Here is a 22,281-nt window from a genome sequence, read left to right as displayed (position 1 = left end):
GCACTTTGAAGGAAGTACAGCATCTGAGTGAGTGTAGGGTGGTTTGAATGAGGTCATAGGAATTCATTCGACATGACTTGTTCATGAGCTGGATGCTGGGGGCATAAGGAAATTGGTGATCAGGGATGACTCTTACATTTTTTATTGGCAATTGTATTTGGTTTCTAAATATTGCTTTCTAAAATGTGGAAGAGTAGTGAATAATTTGGAAGGTAAGAGAGGGTGACAGGGGAAGATAGATGATTTGTTAGTTCTTTGTGAATGTTTTAAGTTTGAAATGCCTATTTTTGCAAATACGAATGTCACATACTGGTTTAAGTGATACACATGAATCCTCAGTATATTGATTAAATTAAATTCATTGGATTGCATGAGATTACCTAGAGAGAGTGTCGATAGACTACAGAATAATACCTGAGATTGAGCTATATGTAACATTAAGAGGATCCAGTAATGAAGGCTGAGTAGAAGCAACCAGTAGGGTAGAAACCAAGGGTATACTCTAAAGGATGTCACATTAAAAGGGGGTTTTTAAGGGAAGTGAGTGGTCGACTATGCTAATTAAAGAATCAACTGCTGCCGAGAAATTAAGTAAGATGAGAGAAAAAGCAGGTATTGGATTTCACTACAAGAATGTCATTGATGATTTTGATCATAGCGGTTTTAGTGGTATGGTGTGGTCAGAAGCCTGAGTTAAGTGGCTGAAGATAAAGTGGGTTGTGAAGGAACAGAGACAGAGAGTTACATCACTCTGAATAAATGGTACTGGGAAGAGGAATCAGGGGAATCGATTATATATAGAAGGGGATGAAAGGTCAAAGCATTTTTTTTAAGACAAGAGATTCTATGTCATGTTTGTATGCAGGTAAGAATACCCCAGTAGAAAGGGAGAAACTGAAGTTTCAGGAGAGGGCATAATTATAGGATTAAAATTCTTGATTAAGGAAAACAGAATGGGACCCACATCACAAGTAAAGGAGTGCAACTCTACCAAGTCTGAAGATGCAATAATGCAATCAAGGCAAAATAAAAGATGATCTCTTTTCTCAAGTGGATATTTTTCATTAATTTCCAAGCCCATAAGGTCATATACCTTGCAACAACGATCATTCCACGGGCATTGCTCATGATGCCTCCTTCTAAAATCTCTTATTGGGACTTTCACAAATATCTGTCTTATATTGATCTGGCTGTCTATGTTTCAGGTCCTAATCTGTTCTGCAACCACTGAGCCCTGGCTCTCTAGTCTTTGAGCACAGAAATCCTAGAGCTTAAAGATGATCATGCAGGGCCTCATGGACAGGTAAAGAGTTTCGGAGTTTGGTTTTTGTTTGTTTACTTTGTTTATTAAGATATAATTAATGGTGTGTAAGTTTGAGATGTACAACAGATGATTTGATACATGTATAAGTTGCAAAATGAATACCATAAGAGGGTGAGTTTACATTTCCATTACCTCACATAATTATCCTTCTTTGGTGTGTGTGGTGAGAACATTTAAGATCTTCTCTTAGCAACTTTCAAGTATACAAAAATGTGGGGGGGGGCATACTGGATAGTTTTAAATAGGAGAGTAAGTGATGTGACTTAGATTTGAAGATAATCACTGTTGCTATTCTGCATATAATAGAATGGAGGGGGACAACAGTGGAAGCTCAGAGAGCCCAAAGGATATTGTTGCAGTATTCATCTTGAGAGATGATGGTGACTCGTAACTACTTGTGTGGTGGCAATAGAGATAGAAATAGATGGACTTGAGAGTTATTCCAATTCTGTTCAATGATTTGAGACAATATTACTTTCACTTAAATGAAATGAAAATTGATTTAATGAAAATAAATAAGCACATAATTAAAATTTAATTGCTAATACATAACTGTGAGGTAAGTCTGTGCTAAGGAAACAACCTGTATAAAAATACTTGGCACATAGTAGGTGTTACCGGGACCGCAATATTTGAGTTTGTCTGCCTGTGTGCACTGGTCCAAAGAAATGCATGAGAAGGAGTTTGCAGTATAGAAATACGGTTTATTAAAGAATTGGCCAGTCTGTATCATGGCAAGCTAATGTTTTAAGAACCTAACTCTCTGCTGACATGTAGGTTACAGATTACATAGGGCAAAATTACAAGACACTGTGAGTTAGAGGGTTTGGGATCATGTTGGGAGCTGATTGGTTGGAGGTAAGGTAATGGTAATAAATCATTTCTTCTGGTCTTGATGACATCTCTAAGGCCTGTTCTGGCATTTATCTGTCTGGTTTCATGGGACAGTAGCCAGAAGTTTGTTCCACCTTAGGGCTCAGGAGCTGAAATATAACTTAGTCAAGATGTTATCTTTATCCTGTCAGAGGTCAGGACTGTGTGACCGTTAATCAGGTTTGGGCTACTATCTTTTGCTGCCTTGGGGGTTGCTGATTATCTTGGGGAAAGGCTAGGTCTATGAGGGGTGTGTGTGTGTGTGTGTGTGTGTGTGTGTGTGTGTGTGTGTCTCATATATATGTGAGAGAGAAAGGGAAGCATGATTTCTAGAGCTAGAATTTAAAGCTAATTCTAATCCAAGTCCTAAGAACCCTTATTTTAAGGTGCCCAATTAAAAAATGTTATAGCCATCTTAAAATTTAACTTAGAGCATGATGAGTTGACTTGTTATGGGGTACTTTGAAGAATAAATAGAACCTAAAATCATTACTTGGAAGTCTTCAAAGTGATGAATACATTCCAAATTATTAAAAAACTGCAAACTCATATTTAGTTCAAGTATCTTTCTTCACAGTTGTCTTCCAATGGATAAGCACACACACACAAATCATTAAAATTGATTCTTTTCATGTATGCATGCTGTAGCAGGTGTACCTATGGGTCTGTTCATTTGTAAATACATCCTTTGGTATTTAAAGAATAATGTAAACTTTGCTTTTAACATTGAGACATTACCCATTCATTAGAATTGGACAAACCAAGTTTTTTTTTTTAATGTAAGAATGGATCCGAGTGTTGGCTTAGTTCTGAAGGCTAACCACTACCACATTAGACACTGTGTTTCTCAGTTTTCATTTTTAAAGACCATTATAGTAATTGGTTATCATAGAAAACCACACAGCATTCCTGGGATGAAAATTAAGACTATCCAGATTGCAGAACATGTTTATGGTCAGATTGGATTGACATTTCTTTAGTAGATATTTGAGGAACCATATAATTATAGTAGAGGGTTTGTTTTAGGGCATATTAGGAGAGCAGGCAGGCAAGGTAGGGTGGGGGCCAAGTCACAGAAAGCTTTTAGCCCTAATTAATGAGACTGGACTTAATCCTGATTATAGCAGGGAGCCACTCGAAAATTTTAAGCCAGGGATTTGAACATGGTTTTCTTTCAACTTCTGAGTGTAAGATTTCACTTTACTTATGGTAAGCACCAGGGAGATAAAGTCCGTCAGTGGGCCCTTTATAGCTCAGCCCTGGTAGCTGTTTAATGTTTTCTTTCTAATCAAGCCTCATCTCTCATTCTATAGAATTCAATGGTCATTTCTTGAATGTCTTCTATGTGAAAGGCACTGTGCTAGGCATTTCTTTGCTTAGTAGAGATCATGTGTCTCAATCCTTAGGCAGTAGGGATTCTGAAAAAGTTATCTTAAAAAGCGAATTATACCTTTAAATGTGCATATTTAGTTATCTCTCCGTAGATTATATATTTTGTGGCTTAACTGATTAATCTAGGGCTGCAAGATCCTTCCCATGACTCTGTAATCACTGCTGCCATTATGCAATGTCCTTACCTTTGCCAGTTCACTATTGCCTCTAGGATCAAGTCCAAATGTCTTGGCTGGGATCCTGAGGTTCTTCACAAATCTGACCTCAACCAGCCTTTTGGCCTTGTTTTTTTCTACCTCTCCCCATGCATTCCACATTTAACTTTCTCTAAATAAACTATCCAGATTACAAAGGAAGCTTGACCTGTGATCTTGACTTTCCCTTAGTATGTCATAAAATTTCATGTCCCTATGGGTTTGTATGCAATTTCAAGTGATGAGAATTAAATCTCCTGATGTGTTGGGATTGAAAAAAAATTAGTGCTGAGCTAGATTGAAAATTATTTTTATTTGAAAATTATTAATAATTTCCAGGCAGGGTCTATATACATTTTATTTCTATCTCTTTTTTTTCCCATCCAGGGCCTTGCCAAGTGGATGGGAGATCAGAGTTGGCCAGTACAAGTCGGATAAATGAATGTGAGTGCAGAGAATTCAAAATTATTTTTATATAGCCTAAGCCAAGAAGAATCAGGATAATGAGTCTGCTAGAGGCCAAAGAGTGTATTTTAGTGAGGAGAGAAAGAAGGAGAGTGTGCAAGGAGAACCTGAAAACCAGTGGGCAGAATTTTTTATTATCTGCTGTGTTAGATCATCTGCCTCACTGCTTTCCTCCATTGGTGTGTATAATTGAGAGCAAGGAATGGATCTTTTGGTTAATTAGCTTTTCTGGTTAACCAATAGTTGACTAAAAGGCTTTCTTCTTTTAGGAAAAATAAATCCTCTCTAACATACATCAAATACTATTTGCTATCAGTATACTATAAGGCAAAAAATGAATCTTTTTATGATTCAGGAACTACTGACAAAGTAAGTACTACTCTATTCCAAAATCAACAATTATTTAGTAAACATAGAATAATCTCTAGTTAGTACAAAGCTCTGTGGAGAACAAGAAAATGTGTAAGACCTGAAGAATAGACAGGAGCCTATAGAATGCTTTGGGAGGAATTCATGGAGGAAATGCTAGAACTTGAAGAATGCTTGAGGCTTAGGTCAAGGAGATTGGAAAGGACAGACACGCATTTCAAGTTCTGAAAACATGAGTATGAAACAGCAGAGAACAAAGAGCAGGTTGCAATCAGAGATTGAAGAGTATGAGCTATAGCTATAGAATGACAATATAGGGGTGAGAGCATTAGAGAAGAGCTAGTGCAGTAGGAAACAAAGCTGGGAAGTTTGTTAGGGGGTTAATTTTGAATGGGATTGAATGCTAAGTTAAGAAATGTGGACTTTATTTTGTAGACAACTGAAAGCTGGGAAAGAACTCAGTTAAAACCTCGGTTTAAGAGGCTCTGTCTGTGTCAGTGATGTGGGAGCTGGCCACCCTCTGCTGTGGTGATGGGCAGTTGTCTGAGGACACCTAATGTTACTCCTGGACAATTTAGAGGACAATGAGGAGGACAACAGGGTTTCCCAGGGAAGCCCCCACAAGCTGGATGCTTGAGGAAGTCTGAGTTTAAGAAAAAACATTCTTGCCATCAGCCAGTGACATCCCTGGCAAGTGAAGGTGGCATAGGGGCAGTGAGAGGTGGGAGCAAGACAAATTATCCATTGTCCAAATCCTGAGGCCAGTGGGGAGAAATCTATGCTGCTTTGGGACAATGTTTTCTGGGTATGGGAGGCCCCCTTGGTTCTAGAAGGAAAGACCAGTCGATGATTAGCTGCCACCCAGGAGTGGTGGGCAGGAAAACCTACCAGGAGATGTGTGGAATAAATTATTTTAAAAAAAAACAAAATAGGCACAGTCTGGTAGAGGTGTGAAGGATATGTTTGAAGGAAGACAGACTGGAGACAGAGGAACCAAATATTAGGCTATTCTGACAATCCATTCATTCATCCTTTCACTCATTCACACATTCATTAATTCATTTAACAGATATTAAATGAGCATCTGTTTAGGCAAGGCTGTTTTCTGGCCTGAGGAAAAAGGACAGACTGAAGGATGGATAAGCACGAGAGAGTGAGTGAGAGAGTTGAAGAGAGGAATCAAGGACAGGAATAAAATTTCAAAGTTATAAAAGTAGAAATTATGTCAGTTCTAGATTTTTATCTTGGAATTATGCTGGAAGTTTGATTAGGATGAAAGAATAGAAGCAGCAGTGTTTCTGTGGGATAGTGACAGCATCTGCCAGAGCAAAGCATGGAGTAGGGGCCAGGCAATGGTTTGAGGATAGTGGGGATAACTTCTTTTTCAGATTCCATAATGTCAGAAATTGTAGGAATCCTATGGGATGCATCCTTAAGCATGGAGAAAATAAGATTCATTTCAAATCCCACCGGGACTTGAGAGTGGCTTGGTTTAGACCATCTGTTGTATTCTAGTTGCCTTTAATTGTCTGCTACAAAGGACAACATAACTTGAGCATCTGGATGTACCTGTGAAACAACAGGTGGAGATCTAGGCCAAGATTGACAAATTAAGCCTGAATTAAGGAGGAGAGTGTTAATTAGTTTAGATTTATATGTACCAAATTGACAGAATTTGGTTATTAAATTTCAGGGATGACATAAAGAAAAGGGTAACTTTGAGGACCTTAATACCATTAACTGGATAAGTGTTTTTACTTATTTGTGTCTCTTTTGCTTCATCTGCCAAATGAAGAGATTGAAATAGATCAACTGTGTGGTAGGGAGAATAATGGTCACCCAAAGTTGTCCATGTCCTAATCTCCAGAACTTGTAAATATGCTGTCATATGGCAAGGGAGGATTAAATTTGCAGATGTAATTAAAGTTGATAACCAGATGGCCTTTAAAAAATATGTTGGATTATCTGAATGGGTCCAGTGTAATCACAGGGATCCTTAAGTGAGGAATAAGGAAGCAGAAGAAGCAGAATCAGAGAGAGGGCTTCATGTGGAAGACTTGACCAACCATTGCTGGTTTTGAAGATAGAAGTGGGACACGAGCAAAGGAATGTAGGGAGCCTCTAGAAGCTGAGAAAGGTTAGGCAAGGGATTCTCTTCTAGAACCTCTAGAAAGGAATGTAGCCCTTTGTACACCTTGAATTTAGCCCAGTGAGACCCATTTTGGACTTTTGACTTTCAGTATTATAATTATTTGTGCTGTTTCAAGTCACTGAATTTGCATTAATTTGTCACAGTACCAATAGGAAACTATTACAAACTCAATTATTTAAAATTTCAAATATCTCTTAATCGAAAAGTTCTTAACTTGGATGCATATCTTAATCATGTATTGTTGTAAAAAGTATAATCCCCATTCCCAGAAATTTGGATGCTATAGAGCTGCAGTAGGGCCCTGCTATCTTATATCTTAAAGTTTCCATAGTTGATTCTAATATATTATTCTTTTTGAAAATTACTGTAATCCATCCCTGAATATCTGTTCAAATGAGAAAAAGAGCAAAACAATAGTCATACACTTATAGCTGTGGAAATCGAGGTGAAGAAGGAGTGTGAGAAATAGTTTCTGGAAGTTGTAACCAGGTTTTTAGTGTTCATTTTCTAGAAACCTACAAGAGAATCCCTGCCTACCTGCTGTGTTTGTTAAACAACAAACTTATGGCTGCAAAAAATTTTTGGTAGTATGTAATTATAAAAAACAATTTCCTCAATGTCTTTGCATAAAGCAATTTGTATTGTCTCGCTTTACAGTATTTTTTGAATCAGAGCATATGGAAAGAAAATCTATGGATGAGTCATTTCTACATATTCTCAGAATTGGAACTTCACTAAAATCAGAGATCATTCTTCAAAGCACCATTAACCAGTATAGACTCCTGGAAACTCCCTTTTTCAAACATCTTTTTATCCCATACACTCAGTAAACTTGGGTGGTTATTAATATTAAATTCTCAGGACAATCTCCTAATACATTTGTTTTCTTAAATGAGTCCCTATTTTAGAATCTGCTTCTGTCAATAATTTCTTGCCTCCTCTTAAAGAGTTTTTTCACATTTATATTTCTTTGGAAGCTGGACATTTTCAGGATACCACAATGATATGTAGATATTTTTATTGCATAAATTCTCTTTTAAGTCACAGAAAAAAATGGACAAAGAGAGGTTCTAAGGTAATCCTGTCAGACTTCCTATTGGTTCAGGTCAGGGAGCATGCGACTTAGGTTAGCCAGGTAGGAGTAATTATCTATCAATATAGAAATTAGTCAGCCAGCATATGGCCATCTCCAGATCCTCAGTGGGACAGCCGGCGAAGCCTTAGGACAGAGCAATGAGGAATGGAACCTTCTTGGGTTCAAGGAGTTAAATAAAATTCCTTGTGAAGACAGAAGACAAGACTGAGTACATAAGGGCTTTACTGAAAATGAGGGATAACTACAGTGAGTTAAACAATCATTTAAGCTCATTACTGCAGGGAAGTGACAGTCCAAGTAGCAGCTATATAAAGCAGGGAAAGTATATCAATTTAGAGCAAAAGGAAAGACAACCTTCTGTATGCCAGTACCAAAGGAGCTTCTGTCATCACAATGTGCCGATGACATGTAAGTGAGGTCACATCACATGAATAATACATGATGGCTAAGAGAGAGAAAAACAAGCTTTCAAATCCAACTGGGCTTGAGATTTTGAATTACATCAAAATATATTATGAGAGGAGGACTCCCTTATATCTCTATGGAATTGCTGCTACAGTGGCTATCCTAGTCTCTGCTTTATTTGTCTTCCTATTTAATAGGCAGAGCCCTCACTGACATAGCTCAGATATACCAATTCTATCTTTAAAGGCCATTAGTAAGCCACAAGATATGGGGGCAGAGACCCAGGCAGGGAGTTGGGCAGCTTGAGTGCCAGCCATTGTCCTAACACGAGGTAATGATGTGATTAGGCAGATCATTTAGCCTCTCTGTGAATGTATATGAAGATATTAATCATATAGTTCCTTACAGACACATCAAGAATCAAATGTGATGTGAATAACACATCAGAGGAGTGAGTGCTCCTTAAAAATATATCAAATGACATCTAAAATATATATACACCTGTACACATGTAGGGTGTGCTGGTTATTATTATAAGGCCTCTCCATCTAGACTAGGTCTGTTTCACCTCCAGAACAACAACAACAACAAAAACTCTTCCGAATCAGTAAACAATATCATGGATAAATGACCTACATACAAAAGTACAGTAACAGGGCAATGTTGTCAGCACCTGTAAATTATTACAATATCAAGCAGCAATAGCTATATCCCGTTATTTTTACAGGCTTGTTCTGGTTCTTTGTATGGGTAGAATCAGAGTCTTAGATTTTAAATGATGACTAAGTAATTGTAACTCTTCTCAGTGAGTACCTTTTCCCTAGGACTCATGTGTACTTAAAATTTAAAATAGGAGAAAACGCTTCTGCTTCTGGACAAGATGGAGAAACAAGGACCAGATTGACCTTGCCGCTGGAAATGCTCAAACAATGGATGAAATTAATGAAATAATGGTTTGCAAGACACTGGATATCAGAATACTAAGGCACTAATCCCCAAGACAACTGATAAACCACTATGATTGCTCTAGATTACTTCCTGGAGAGAACTTCCATGTCATATTGCAGGTAGGGGCAACCCAGGTAGAGCCTGGTGGATTCTGTGTTGAGGAGATGGAACTGAGAGCAGGGAGACCAAGGCAGCTACACTTTACAGGACAGAGTAATGGAGAGGAAAGAGCTATATAGGGAGAGAAGTCTAGAATTTGTAGAAGGCCCCCTTTGAGTATTTAGATAAATTCAGATCAACACTTCTGTACAAATAAATTACTCAAGGCTGGGGAAATGAAATATGTAAAAGGTTTAAAGTTAACAGTACTTGGTACTCACATATGGCTGGGAATAGTGTCTATTCCTACTAACTATGCTAGTAAAACCTCAAGATTTATAAGGTATTGAGCAAACATAAGAATTTAAATTGAGTAGTAAAAATAATAACTCCTAGACTGAATGCTGCTTTGTTCCTACCTAAAAATATTAACAGCAAGACCCAAAAAGATCAAACTGTTTTCAAGTCACTTAACTGCATCTCAGAACACAACTCAAGATTTATAGATATAAAAAATTATCAAGCATTCAATAAGGGGAAATATCACAATGCCTAGTATCTAATCAAAAATTACCAGTCATACAAGGAAATAGGAAAATTTAATAGAAAATAATCGATCAAAAATCGATTGATCAAAACTGAATCAGAATTGACATAGATATTGGAATTAGCACACAGTAAATTAAAATAGTTACTATAACTACATTTCATGTTAAAAAACTTAGAGACATGGGAGATGAAAACATGGATCCAAATTGAACCTCTAGAGATAAAAATTACCATGTCTGAGATTAAAAATACACTGGATGGAATTAATTGTAGATTACACATTACAGAAGAAAAAAAATAGTAAACTTTAAGACATAGCAATACCAATTATGCAAATTGAAGCAGCAAGGAAAAAGAATATAATAAAGAACAGAATATTAATGAACTGTAAGACCATATCAGGCAGTTCAATATACACATAATTTGAGTTTCTGAATTAACAGAGGGGGACAGTGAAAATATTTAAAGAAATAATAGTCAAAATGTTCCAAATTTGATGAAAACTATAAGCCCTCAGATCCAAAAAGCTCAATCTCAAGTACAAGGGATATGAAGAAAACTACCAGCACATATCAGAATCGAATTGCTTAAATCAGAGACAAAGAGCCAATCAGACAGACAACAGATAAAAAAGAGAATCACGTTATGTATGAGGAACGAAGATAAGGATGGTAGCAGATTTGTCATCAAAAGCTATGAAAGCAAGAATATAGCAGAAAAACATCTTTAAAGTACCAAAAGAAAAAAAGAATATAACATATGTTTCAAAAATGAAAGTTAAAATACTTTTTTGGATACACAAAACTCAAAGAATTCATCCCTAGTATACTCTTACTATAAGAAATGTTAAAGGAAATGCTACAGGCAGAAAAAAATGATACCAGATGGAAATCTATATCTACACAAAGAGATAAGGAACACCAGAAATGGCAACTTTATGAGTAATTATAAATCACTTCAAGCTATAATTGTTTCAAACAAAATTTGTTTAAACAAGTTGTTTAAACAAATGTACTATGGAGCTTATAACATATATAAAAGTAAAATGTATGAACACAATAGACCAAAGATCAAGAGGGGAGAAATGTTCTAATACTATACACACAGTGACACAATTTACCTGACAGTAAATTGTTAAGTTTAAAGATGTATGCCTTAAAGCTTATAACAATCACTAAAATAACAACATAAAGAGATATCTACTAAGCAAAAAAAAAAGGTAAAGTGGAACTATTAAAAATATTCAAGGAATCCAAAATAAGGCAGAAAAAAAGAGAACAAAAAACGGATGGACAAGAAGAGAACAAAATAGCAAGGTAATAGACTCAAATGTAATGATACCACATTATCACACCAAATGTAGATGTTTTAAGTATTCACAATTAAAAGACAGATATTATAAGATTGGATAAAAAAGCAAGACCCAACTAAATGCTGCCTATAAGGAATGCACTTTAAATATAAAGATACAAATAGGTTATAAATAAAAGGTACAAAAAACACTTTGTTAACAGAAAATACCTTGCTTATGATCTGCTAATAACTAGCTGAGTAGCTATATTAATATCAGACAAATTAAATTTCAGAGCAAAGATTATTACTAGAAATGTGGAAGACCATTTTGTAATGACAATGGGGTCAATTCATCAAGAAAACATAAAAATAGAGCTTTAAAGTATGTTAATAAAAACTGATAGGACTACAAAGAGAAATAGTCAAATTCACAATTATGGTTAGAGATTTCAATATCTATACTCAGTAATTAATAAAACAAATATATGGAAAATCAATAAGGATATATAAAACTTGAACAACACTATCAACCAACCTAACCTAATTGACATTTATAGAGTATTCCCTCCAACAACAGCAGAATTCCCTGTTTTTTTCAAATGCATATGAAACATTTAGCAACATGGACCACATCATGGACTATAAAACTAGTTTCAACAAATTTAAAAGGATTCAATAACAGGAAGATCGCTGGAAATTTCCTAAATATTTGGAAACTAACACACTTCTAAGTAATTCATGGATGAAAGAATAAATACAAATAAATAAATTAGAATGTATTTTTTAATTGAATTATACTTTTTAGAAACTCAAATTCTAATTTGTAGGTTAATGCTAAAGCAGTAATTAGAGAGAAATTTATAGCACTAAATGTCTATATTATAAAAGAAGAAAGATCTTAAGTCAGATATCTTAGCCTCTACCTTAGAAACCCACAAAAAGCAAAGTAAATCAAACCAAATTATACAGAAGAAAGGAAATAATAAACATCAGAGTAAAAATAATACTAGAAAAAAATAATGAAACAAAAATCTAGTTTTACGAGATCCATAAAGTTGATTTGTACCTAGTCAGACTGATCAATATAAAAAGAGAAAATATACAAATCAGAGTATCTTGAATGATGGAGGCAATATCTGTACATATTATATAGATACTAAATATAAGATAATAAGAAAATATGAACAACTATGCCAATAAGTCTAATGACTTAGGTAAAATGGACAGATCTTTTATTTTATTTTATTTTTTACTTTTCCATATAAACTTTTCTTTATTTTCCCCCTGGCTTTATGGAAAAATAAGACAATTAGTTGCTTGTATTTACATTGTACAATTCAATGAGTTTCTTTTTCAATTACAGTTGGCATACAATAATATATTAGTTTCAGTTGTACAACATAGTGATTAGAGGTCTTTATAACTCACAAAGTGATCATCCCACTAAATCTAGTACCCCTCTTCTTCCCTACATATTTATTGTGACATAATAACTATTTTCCTTATGCTACTCTTTATATCTCCATGACTATTGTGTAAATATCCATTTGTACTTCTTAATCCCTTTCCCCTTTTTCACCATCTCCACCAACGACCCCTCCCATTTAGCAGCTCTCAAAATATTCTCTGTATCTATGAGTTTGTTTCCATTTTTGTTGTTGATGTTCTTATTTTGTTCTTTAGATTCCATATTTACATGAAATCGTGATATTTGTCTTTTTTTGTCTGACTAACTTCATTTAACGTAATATCCTCTAGGTCCATCAAGATAATATCTTTTTCCATCCCTTTCCTTTTAGTCTGTGTGTCTTTTAACCTGAAGTGAATCTCTTATAGGCAACATATGTAGGAGTCTTATTTTCTTATCCATTTAGCCATCCTATCTTTTGGCTGGAGCACTTAATTCTTTTCCATTTGAGGTAACTTTTAGTAGAAATGTAGTTATTAGTATTCCCTCCAACATTTCCTGTAATAGTGGCTTGGTGTTAATAAATTCCTTTAGCTTCTTTTTGTCTGGGAAGCTCTTTATCTGTCCTTTGACTTTAAATGATAGCTTTGCTGGATAAAGAATTCTTGGTTTCAGACCCTGGGTTTTCATCATGTTGAATATTTTGTGCCAAGCCCTTTCATCTTGCATAGTTTCTTTTGAGAAATCAGCTGCCAATCTTATGGGTGCTCTGTTGTAGGTAAGTAACTATTTTTCTCTTGCTACTTTTAAGATTCTTTGTATTTAACCTTTGACATTTTAATTATGATGTGTCTTGGTGTGGATGTCTATGGGTTCATCTTTTTGGGGACTCTCTGAGCTTCCTCGGGTTGTATGCCTATTTCTTTCACTAAGTTAGAAAAGTTTTCCATCTTTATTTTTTTAAATTTCTTCATCCCTTATGACCCAGACATTTTTACATTTAATTTTGTCCCATAGGCTCATAAAATTATTATAGGTTGGCTTAATGTTTCTTGCTGTTCTGATTGGGTGTCCTTGGCTTCCTCATCCTCTATATTGGGAGTTCAATCCTCTTTTTTATCCACTCTGTTGGTATCTTCTAAACTACTAAACTACTCTTCATTTCAGATAATGAATTCTTCATTTCAGATAATGAATTCTTCATTTCTGACTAGTTTCCTTTTATAATTTCCATTTCAATATTTGTTTTTTAATCTCTTTTTTGAAGTTCTCACTGAATTCATCTACTCTTCTCCTAAGTTTATTGAGCATCTTTCTAACCAGTTTTTGAACTCTGCATCTGTTAGATTGCTTGACTCCATTATTCCTGAATCTCTGTTCTATTCCCTCATATGGTTTCTGCTTCTTTGTCTTCCCATTGTGGCTTCCCCACCCCTCTTTTTCTATGTACTAAGCAAAGTTCCTAAGTCTCCCGGCCTTATTAGTGTGTCATTGTGTTGTAGTTTACCAGCGGCACAGTCCTGACAGGAGTTCAGCTACAGGCCAAGTTTAGCCCCACCTGTTAAGATTCAGCAAGCAATCCACAGAAGCTGTGCTTATAGTTACCTCAAGAGGCCACACAAGAAACTGAGGTCAGCTGCCACCTGTGTGAGTATTGGGGTTGGTTCGGTAAGGAGCACCAGACTTGCTGAGGATACAATGGATATGGCTTGGGTAGGTCCACGAGTTGGGGGAGGTTGTAGTTTCAGAGACTTCTGTGGGTGGAGCAACCTCTATTATTCAGTTCAATGATGTTTCAGCTATGACGATGCTGTGTCTGCACACTGGTAGCAGGAAGGGCTTAACAGAGGAAGAATGAATGCCACCAGCACTTCTTCCCAGGAGAAAGCCTTGCCTCTGGTCCTCATTCCAGCAACTCAGTGTCTCCTGGTAAGTCCCTGGTGTGCCCCCCCCACCAGCAGCCAACCCAGAGCTGGTATTCAGAGCGAGCAAGCCCATGACCACGAAAGTTCTCTTGCAGACACGACCCCTTTAAGAGGAGTGTCTGCAGCTGCTATAATCTCTGTCTCACTCAGCCGCTCATGCCCTGGCAGACTCACATCTTCTACCCTTCCTACCTCCTCCCATTGTAGGGTGGTTTCTTATTTCCCTCCCTAGTTGTAGGGTTTCTGTTCATCTAGACCCCAGATGACTTTTCTTACTGTTTGCTCCATCTTTGTGTTCCAACTTTGATGTGGTCCCAAGAGGGGTGAACAAAGTCTCTATTATCTATGACTTTTTGGGTGCCTGAAATGGACAAATCTTAAAAGATACAAACCAATGAAGCTCTTGTAAGTTAAACTAGATAATTTGAATGTATGTGTGTGTATAGATTTTTAAAAATTGTATTTGTACTTACCCTTTTAATAACCAGATGGCTCCACTGTGGAATTTTGCCAGTTATTTGAAGAAGTTATATCACGTGTAGAGAAACTCTTCCAGAAAATTGAAGGAGAGGGAGTAATACCCAAATTGCTTCATAAGGCCAGCATTTTTGTGGTATAAAAAGCAAAGAAAAGATATTACAAGAAGACTATAGACTTATGTCGTTCATGAACAAAAATGCAAAATTTCTAAACAAAATATTAGCAATCGAATCTAAGAGTATGTAAAAACAATAATGCATCATGACCAAGTAGAGTTTATGTCAGGAATTCAGGATTAGGTAGCATTTGAGAATCAATCAATGTATTTTACCACATTAGCAGATTAAAATAGAAAAGGCATATGATCATATCAATTTATGCACAGAAAGCACTTGGCAGAATCTAACATCCATTCCTGAAAAAAGCTCTCAACAAATTAGTAAAAGAAGGGAACTTCTTAACCCTTAAAATGGGCATCTACACAACTAATATCATACTTCAGATAAAATACTGAATTGATTTTCTCTAAGGGTAAGAACAAGAATTCCATAGAAACAAGCATTCCTATCAGAGTGAAGGGCAGGGGCTCTTTTTATTCATCCAAATATCCTCGCCATATTTTCCATAATATTTTTCCTGTAGCTAATACATAAGGAAGGTTTTTTTTAATCTTGTGATAAGAACTTTTAAGATCTACTCTTAGCAACGTTCAAATATGCAATAAAGTACCATTAACTAACAATATTCAATGTGTTGTACATTATAACCCATGACTTATTTACTTGATAACTGAAAGTTTGTACCTTTTCGTCACCTTCACCCATTCCAAACCCCCAACCTCCCAACTTCTGGCAACCAATAATCTGTTCTTTGTATCTATGAGCTTGGATTTTTACGTTTTGTTTGTTATTTCAATTCCACCTAAAAATGGATATTTGTCTTTCTGTTTCTGACTTCTACCACTTAGCATAATGTCTTCAAGTTCCATTCATGTTGTACAAGAAGCCACAACAGATCTCCTGGCTTCTTGTTTAGTATTTCTTCCTCTGTACAATTTTGTTTTCTTTTATTTGCTGCATGGATCCTTGCTTGTATCACAATGTCATTGCTTGGTCTGCTGTTTTAGAGAAAGTTTTCTTTTTCACTTGCTAGATTCTTAAACTTCCTGCAAGGTTGTATAGGAGTGGGTTGGCACTGAGGTGGATAGTATTTCTATCCTCCTTTCTTTTACTCTGCCTTCGTTCTATTTCCTCTTCTGAACATTACTGGCTCTATTGCTCATAAAACTTCTTTCATCTGTTCTGCTTTTAAAACCACAAGTTCTTTTTTTTCTGCCTCCAGATATCTGGAATTTTCTATTGGTCTCTATCCTTTTGTGATCATTTTAATTTCTCCATTCATTGAACTTTATATTTATTTTGTCAAAAGGATTAAATAATTTCGTGTATTGTCAGTAGGAATAGTGATGAAGTATGCTATCTAGTGTAAATCATTAGTATTTGGGAAATTTTCCCCCATAAAAAAATTAATGCATTAGGAATACATTGGAGGCTTCTGAGAAACATTTTTTTTAAAAATCTCTATTTTACTTAACTATTTTTCTTTCTCAATATTTTAAATTAATTTTGTATTACCAAACTTAGCTGTCTTAACATAGGCTGGTCTCATACCAACATCAGGGAATAAATTGCCTATGTATCTGCAACCAAAATTTCTTAATTTCTTTTCCTCCTTCTCATCCAATCCCATTTTTAAGAAAAAGTATTCAGGTAACAATACCATATTCACAGTCATGCATTGCTTAGTGATGGGGATACATTCTGAGAAATGCGTTGTTAAGTGATTTCATCATTGCATCAGTGCGTGAACATCATAGAGTGCACTTACACAGAACTAGGTGCTGTAGCCTACTACACACCTAGAGTTTATACTATAGCCTATTGCTCCAAGCTACAAACCTGTCTGGCACATAACTATACTGAATGCTGTAGGCAATTGTAACACAATGGTAAATATGTGTATCTAAACATAACTAAACATAGAAAAGGTATAGTAAAATACAGTATAAAAGATTTAAAAAATGGTATACCTCTATGGGGCACTTAACATGAATAGAGCTTGCAGGACTGGAAGCTGCTCTGGGTGAGTCAGTGAGTGAGTGATTAGTGAATGTGAAGGCCTAAGATATTACTCTACATTACTGTCAACTTTATAAATCCAACAAGCCCTCCCCCTGCTTCTTTCTGACAGGGTCAGAAATAGAACTTTGAAGCTGTCAATGCTGCTCCGTGAACAGGGATGTGGGCTGAATTGACTGGAAATATTGAGGATAAACTGGCTGGATGAAGCATAAATCTCTCCATAATAGTGACTGTCAGGAAGGAGTAAAAGGTGGCCTAAGGATCAGTAGGAATAAGAAATTAAAATGGAGAGAGATAAAGGAATATAGGGGATTGTCATGGCAATGTGGCTTTGGCTATTGCATATTAGTATTCTTTGAGGTATTCTTTAAAAAAAGAGGGCATTTAACATGGATAGGCTGTAGAACTGAGGACTCAATATTTTGACTTTAGAAATTCCCCTTTGGTTCATTGACCCTATCTGTCACAAAAGTTTCTTTCTGGCAATGAATTGCTGGAAGAAATAAAACCTATCTATGTATACATCATTACAACCTATAAACATTTCAAAAGTACAGATTAGGCTGGCTCCACACTACCACAGAACATTTTTACTAAAGTGGCAGTGGTACTTAATACTTGTTAAGGTAGCTCCTGTGGACTTGTGTCCTTGTACAAGAGCTTAGCTCCTCAGAAAAGAACTGATAGCAGCATATTATGAAGACCAACTTGTAGAGCTGTAGTACTCTCTAAATATATAGTGATGGGGAAATAGTATTTTCTGTGCTGAATAGGTCAGTGGCTATCTGGTTTATAATCTGTAGACCTCTGGTTTGTAATCAGTGTACTAAAAATTGAGGTGCTGTAAGTGAGAGGGAATCTACTGCCAAGCCTCACAAATATTACTCCCATCAGAGGGGGAAAAAAGTTCCTCTTGAATCACATATCCTTCAATTTTTTATAGGAAATCCAGCTCCATTATAATCTAATGAGACAACCATCATATATGCAATCTGTTGTTGACCAAAAATATCATTCTATGATGCATGACTGTGCATTATGTTGTATAGTATTTACTCAGTAGTATAAACAACCAAGCTCCTCTGTCCTAGCCGATAAAGTAACCAGTGACATTTGTCCAATTTGTCAGGGCGATTCAATTTTTATTTTGCAAACAACTTTGCTATTTACACAGGTTGGCTCTAATTCACAGAATAAAATAGCCAACAGGAGTGGTTACTTCCATTTGAATTTTTAAAATGCAAATATAAGGCTTTGCAAGACAGCATGAGGCATAAAAAGCTTTCTAAGTGCTAGAAGTACAAACTGTAGAGTGGCTGCCACATACGCTTATAAATATCCCTAAGTCTCCTGTTTCAGTAAAGGAAAATAAGAGAGTCCTAAAGTGTTTTGCTGTCTCTCAAAATACAAATGGAAAATCTGGGTCTAAAGACTTTTCACTCACAGTGCAGTTAAGCTGGAGGATGAAAAAAAACTATGCTAGAAGATTTCATTGTAAATAAAATGAATCACTGATGAATTTTTAAAAAGGAAGCAGGACAAAAAGAACTTCTTATAATTAAAAACAAAAAAAGGCTGTAAATATGACCTAGTTTTATTTGAAAATATTTGCAGTGAAGTTATAAAACATATGTGCATTCTCAATGCAGACATAAAGAGCAAGAACCATTATTATTCCTTTAACCAAGTAGCTTTTTAGGTGTGTAATTAATGATCTATTGTTACCTGTATCTCCCTGCACTTTGAAAACTAAGAAAATATCTGGGTTATTCATCCCCTAAAGCAGTTTATATGAACAATGCAAATATTAAGGGAAAAGGTTTTGATTAGAATGATATTAATAATTGCTTCAGTTTTCTATTTCACTGTGTCTGTAGACAGCCTAAGACAGAGAGCTGTACAAAATGGATTTCGGGCATCAGTGGACTGAAAATATACATGTGTATATTTTACATTAAAATGTCATCTGATTTTGCATTAGTTATAAAAAAAATCCAACTCCAATGAGCAAAAATAAAATATAACTTCTTCTCTCTTTATTATGAATAATTAAGGCAATTGAAAGATCTATGCTTTTTGAGTTAGAGGCAATCTCTGGACTACTTCATGAAACTAGAAATTGTTCCAAAATATAGTAAAAATAGACCTCAGATAGGTTCTACACCTAGAAAATGAGAACAAGATGTAACAAGATGTCTTAACATCTCTAAATTTAATATTCTTAATCTGCACACATGAGATTAAAGTTATGGAAAACATGGAAAAGTAAATGAAGTACTATGTGAAAAACTCTAGAACATACTAGTGTTTGATAAGCGATACTACTCTTACCTATAACTAAGGTAGGGAGGAAGAAGGATTATAGTAAGCTTTAGAAGCACGAGTATGTTTTTCCCTAAATATTTTCATTCCTCTCTGTGTTAAAATGATAAATGGTGGTTAGATCAGAGTTGACCAACAAGGAAGATTTCTCCTAGAAACTATCACTTACCCTCTGCTCTGTAGCAGAGCGTACAACTTGACAGGCCATTGGTTTTCTCTGTAAAAAACGCAGATGTGTGTCCTGGTGTATTCATCCCTTGTTACTTCTCTTTTGCTGTCATATCTAATTTGATGGCGTTCATTTGCTTTTTTCCAAAGTCTGTGTACTTTTGAGTTCTCTCTTGTTTAAATACCTGGCTTCTGTATATGGGATCTGTCAGGTTATGGGAAATGGAAATGCCTTTATATGCTGAAGTGGAATCCAGAAAACCACTTATTTAAGGAAGCTCTCCTATGACACTTTTTTTATTTCTGTTACAGCTCTTATGGTAGCATGTCTATTATTTGTATACATGTCTGAACTCTCCACTCAATTTTAAGTTTTTTGGTGTCTTCTTTGGTTTCCTGACCTTCATAGCTTAACACAGTATCTAACACAGTAGATACTCAACAAGTGTCTGTTGATTAACTAATTTACAAATAGCCTCCTATTTAAGAGACACTATTATATGTTTTTGTATGTCAAATTAACAGACATTAAGGACAAAGATAATATCCAGTATTGGTGAGAGAGGAGAGGAACTGGGTACCTGTAGTGTTATTGTCACTGTCATTATTATTTTTAATGACAGTTGAGTATATATTGGGAAGTATTCTTGCAGTGTATTTTGACAATATGTTTAAAAGTCTTAAATATTTTCATGCCTTTTGACCTTTTATTTCTAGCATTTTTCCCTTGGAGAATAAATAATTATTATAATTTAGCTGCAAGGATTTTTCATAGCAGGGTTGAATATAATAGGAAACAAACAAACAAATATCTAATAATATGAAGTAGTTAAACTATGTAATAGTGAAATATATTATGCAGCTACTAATGATGTAGAACCACATTTATTAAGATAGAAAGATGCTCCTTAAAGACTTAAAGAAAATTTTACAATTCAATTTTTTGTACATCTGTGTATCTGTATATATTTATCTACACTAATCTATATGTAAGTATTTAATAGCCATACACCAAGACTTTACTTGCATTTATTATTGGTTGATATAATTGTTTTTAATTTTTTTCCATTCTTACAATTAGTGTCATCTAATTTTTTTGAAGCGAATGTGCAGTACTAGTATTAAATTTTTATCTGAATGAATACAAGGAAGGTAGGGGAAATGTTTGAACAAATGAATAATTATAAAATACTTATTAAAAATTTCATGCTGATTTCATCCCTGATGGTTTAGCTCCAAGTCACTGAAGTGTAAATGAGCATATAAATTTTTTAAAAAGTTTACAAAGTTATCTAATTCTTTTCTATTTTAAAGAGAATTGATGTTGAAATAAGACCCTGTTTTTCATTTTGGATAAATAAAACTTTGCAAGAATGTAAATAATACATGGCACAAATAATCTTAAGCAATTAAAAAAATATTTCTGTTACTTGAAAATGCACAGTGATTTTAAAAAGAAAAATATCCTCAGGTAATCATATTTTCTTATTTTTTTCTGCAGTAAATCTCTCTTTTTCTCTTAAGATATGAAAGTCTGGTATTCGTATCAGAACATTTATGTATAAATAATCAGTGTAGCAATTTCAGTATGGCCTGCTCAAAACACATCCACACCTTTTATGCTGAACGACTTAGTCTACTGATGTCTTTGTAAAGATTTAAAGACTGTACCTAAGCCTATTATAATAACAGTGCCAAATTTCTTTATTAAAAGATAAAACTACACTATTTTATTTTTCAGAAATATTACAGAATAACAATGTTTTAGTACTTTGGCATCTGTTTTAATGCAGATCTGAATTAGTTCTTAAGAAATGAGAGTTTCAAAGAAACATAATTGTTACTGCCTGAGGGGAGATGGTTTGTGACAAGGGAGAAACTGAAAGATGTATGTGGTGAATAGAAATGCAAAATAGAGGAGAATGATAAAACTGGGATCTTACTCTAATATTTATCTTTTCTGTAGAAGTCAGTATAAACAAGGCCCATCTGGATTTAAATATTAGATTGCCCAGTAGATTTTATCATAAGGTGATTTGCCTGTATAGTTGCCCCATGATGGGAATTTAAAAGGCAAACTCATGTTTGGAAAAATGCTAATTTACAGTACTATACTCCCTTTATTTGCTCTGCTTCCTTTCATCTTTTTCTTTGTCAGTGTTCATTCTTTTTATTCCCCAGGGCTTGTTAATGCTGACATTAGCATCAGTGGTTATATGGATTATGTCAACCATTAATGTTAAAAACATCAATTTTTATATCCATAGGTACTAAAATACCTGCAGAATCCACAGGCTTATATATTAGACCCAAAGAAATGATAAGGCTTGAAATTGTCATATAATCAAAGCAAATGTATTTTCTCCTTGAATTATTGAAGTTATCAGAATAATTATCCTGCTTTATTATTTTTCATGATACAACCTTCAGTCAGATGCTTTATTTTTACATTTTTATTTGTTATTATTGTCATTCTCTTTCCCCTAAAATGTAAACTCCATAAATACAAGGAATTTGTCTTGTTTTGTGTTATATTACCAGCATTTAGAAAGTATCTGGCACATAGTTGGGTGTACAACAAACATCTATTGAATTATTTCTATTTTTTTTATGGATAGTAGTAGGGTTGTAGTTTGTTTTTGATTGAACCACCTTTTTAAAGTTTGATCAATATTTTC

Source organism: Rousettus aegyptiacus, unplaced genomic scaffold (assembly GCF_014176215.1).
Source record: "Rousettus aegyptiacus isolate mRouAeg1 unplaced genomic scaffold, mRouAeg1.p scaffold_m13_p_9, whole genome shotgun sequence".
Taxonomy (NCBI): Eukaryota; Metazoa; Chordata; class Mammalia; order Chiroptera; family Pteropodidae; genus Rousettus; species Rousettus aegyptiacus.
Note: the sequence above shows the minus strand (reverse complement) of the source record.